Source organism: Pelmatolapia mariae, linkage group LG5, assembly GCF_036321145.2.
Source record: "Pelmatolapia mariae isolate MD_Pm_ZW linkage group LG5, Pm_UMD_F_2, whole genome shotgun sequence".
NCBI lineage: Eukaryota > Metazoa > Chordata > Actinopteri > Cichliformes > Cichlidae > Pelmatolapia > Pelmatolapia mariae.
The window spans coordinates 32,996,246-33,000,055 of NC_086231.1; positions in this window are offsets into that span (position 1 = coordinate 32,996,246).

Here is a 3,810-nt window from a genome sequence, read left to right on the forward strand (position 1 = left end):
GCTGTGTCAAAAAAAAGGCTTTTGTCGCTTTTTGTTATAAAACACGTGTGTGTGTGTGTGTGTAGGAGAGAGAGAGAGGCAGATATAATAGACAAGAAGATGGAAAGTAAAAGAGTGCAGAGTCTCCACCACCAACTACAAACACACACACACACACACACACACAGAGAGCTCTGCTGACAGACATACACATATTTCAATAAAATCACCCATTTCCCGTGTCTTTCAGCTGCATTATTATGTGGCCACAGTTTGCACTGTGCAGTATTTTGTGTGTGTGTATGAGTGTGTGAGCAGTACACCCCGAGATGTTTTCCTGCACCCCTGACACCTATAAACACAGTTTATACACCATATATCAGCACTTATGCTACACCAACCAAGGATGTATTTCCTGCAGCGTGGGGAAGGCAGTTTTGGGAAGAACTGGAGCGACTGCTCAGATTTCAAAGCCCGTCTGATTGGGTTTGGGCTGAAGAAGGAGCACAAGCAGGAACACCAGGCTAGAACAGGGATTATAGCGAAATGCAGACCACATGGCATATGCTTTTTTTTCCTCCTTCTATCTCTATCAGTATCATGCTACCCCCCTGCACCTTTCCAGCTCTGGCTTGCTTGCTCGTTCTTCTCCAATATCGTTGACTTAACACTGTACCCAGTCAGCGCTCCACTCTGCGGAAAACGTAACTCTAACCACTCTCGGATCTGTCCTTCATTAAGCCACTGTGATGGCCCACATGAGGTGGGTGGTGGTGGCCACACTGATTGCGAAAGTCTGCAACCAAATTTGTGTGCGTGTGTGCACGCTGAGATAGTGACATGTACTGTACAGCGAGCCAGCCAGAGAAGGCTAATGCTTCTTCTGCGGTTGTGGCAGAGACAAGAGGCTGACAGTGGGGGTTTTACCACTTAATCTGTGTACACTAGAGAGTCTTTTAGAATTAAAATGCAACAAATCTGGATTTATGAGCACTGAGACGTAAATGTTTAAGCTAATCATAGCTGACATATTAGACTAATACCTAGCATACCATCCACACAAACATTTAACAGGCCATAACCAACCTCCCCAAACAAAAAGAGGTACTCACTATCGAATACACACACCTTTCATAAACATGCAACGAGGTGATAGACGTGCATTCGTCCACTGAATGACTGAACCCCTCATCATGTCTCTCCGAACTTTCAGCTTATCGGTTCCCCTTGCACTTGCGCTAGTTTGTGTGCCAGAGAAGGAAAATAGTGGCGCATCCTGCAGCTTGGATATTGACATTACAAAAAAAATTTTATTGCACAAAAGCACAACAGTTCAACAGTAAAGTGCAAACCTCGTCCACAACAGAATCAACCGCATTATGCTGCTAACGCTAAGCTAGCCAAGAACCCAGAGTGATGTTAAAGCCGTTGTGTTCTGTGTAGTATGTGTAATACATTACTTTTTTTGAGTAATGGCCCCAACACTGATCACAAGGGGAAATACCTCTAACACGCTAAATCTGAATCATTAAGTTCTTATCAATTCCCGTCCCTAGTGAGTAGGCCATAAACTGTATGGGCAGAATGAACAGTGACACCTATCAGCTAAGCAACAGACTACTAAAATACCAGAATTTTACTCACCAAAAGTGAAGTGCAGCTCTCCACTTGTACCACACAGCATTTCACCACAAAGTGAAGAAATCCAATTCACTGTGCCAAATCAATGGAGGCGAGGCCTAACTACAGCTCCACACCTCTCAGTCAAAGTGGTCATGTATCTAGTTATATTAAAAAGTAATTTTCCTGTACCAGCCATGTTTTATTCTGAAATGTACCATCAGATTTTGATCTATGTGGAGAAAGTCTGAGTGGCAAAGGCCTAATTTTTCAACATGACATTCAGGCACAGCCCCAGTATTCTGATTTTGGACACATTAGAGTTATTTGGGCTTGGCCTTGTAATTACATGTTAATGTTTTTATCACTACTGCTTCTAGTAGATGCAGGCATGTGTAAAACTTAAGAAAACAATATCAAACTATCATTGTTATTTTTGCTGTTGATTATGAGGACAGTGTGGGCTATCCGCTCACTTAAATACCAAAATCCAAACTGTAATTAAATTATCCATCTTACAGCTGAGACAAAGAGAGTGAGAGGAAGAAAGAGACATGAGCCACACCGACATATTAAAGGACAGAGAGCAGCTTGCTTCTCTTTACTTTCAGGGTCAATCCCTCTCAAATCAACCAAGCCTCCTGCTTATTAATTTATAAAGATTGCTGTGAAATTGTAGCTTCATATGTCAGATACTTTTCAAGATATATATTTCCTTGGAAAATAATCTGTCTACCTATCTTCAGGCCTTTCTTTCACACATTGAAAAAGGTAATTTTGTTTAATATGTGAATTCAGTAAAAGCATACCTGGATAGAGAAACACAGAGAACACTATGAGTCATGGACTGGCCTCCCCAGAGTACAGACCTGAACATTACTGAAGCAGTGTGCGATCATCAGCAGAGCAAAGAAGAGCATTGAATGTCCTTCAAAAAGCCTGGAGAACTATTCCTGAAGGCTACTTAAAGAAATTACAAGAAAGCTTGCCTAAGAGAGTTCAGGCTGTGTTGAAGAATAAAGATGATCACACCAAAAATTGACTTTCAAGCTTGTTACAGTTGTACAAACTCTGTTTTTCATATATACTGTATTTCCACGTTTTAATAAAACGCTGCACTCATTTCCCATTTTTTGTGCAAAACATAAAGAAGTAAGGGTTGGTGCCAGACTTTTGCACCCTACTATAGATACCAAAATGACCATTACTATGGGTATAAAGTTGTGATTCCCTAAACAATATTCTCGGGTGTAGTGTTTTGGGGGTTGGTTCTTTTCATTTTCTGCGAAAGTGAAGTTTTGTGATTTCAAATGCATTATTAAGAATGACTTTTGTCAAAAAATGTCAAAAACATTACAGAATATCAGGTAAGGATTTGTTCTGAGGCTGCTCTGTGGGATCAAATCAACTGGATAGTGAACAAAGTTTCCTCACTTATGGAACCAAGCCTGGGAATTCTGAATTAGCTCTGGCTCTCTGCAGATACAGTGTTAGCATGATTAAACAGCATACTAAAGGGACAATGTCTTGCATCTTTGGGGAGCTCTATCAAATTAAAATTGAATTATATTCATGTATTCATCCCAATGCATTTCCTTTCCAACACTTCCTCCCTCAGACAGCTCCATTTACCACTCAGCTACCTACGCACGTTAAAGGTTAAAGCCTGTTAAAAGTTTGCTGTCTTTCTCCATCAGTCTGTGTTGTGAGCGTGCAAAGGGTTAACTATGCAGGTTGGCTGGATATTAATGCCAGTCGCTCAGAGAACCCAGGAGAAGGCTGGCTTTAGCCCAGGGCCCAGCCCTCCCAGGCCTCTCTCAAACTCCCAGATCTCTTCAGCATACTTCTCATATTAAAAGAAAACAAGTTACACAAATGAGACAGATGGTTCTTGTTTATGATGACAGTTGCAGTTCTTTCTCCTCCTGCCCTCCTCCCCTCATCTTCCCTCTCGGCTTTCCTCTTAGTGTCTCCAGTGTTTTTTGCCGTGAAATGGTCGCGTTGTGCAACACAAGAAGAGCGTTTGTTAAAACCATGCTGGTGGCCACTGAGACACCAGCATCAGTGTTTTACATCTGACACTTCACATTAAAAATGTGTGTGTTGTATTCTACCTGCCTTACACTGCTTGGGAGTCCCGAACAAATCAAGTCAATCGAATGATAAAAAATCCTGGATCTCCCGTAATGTTTTCCATGAAATATGCTCTCA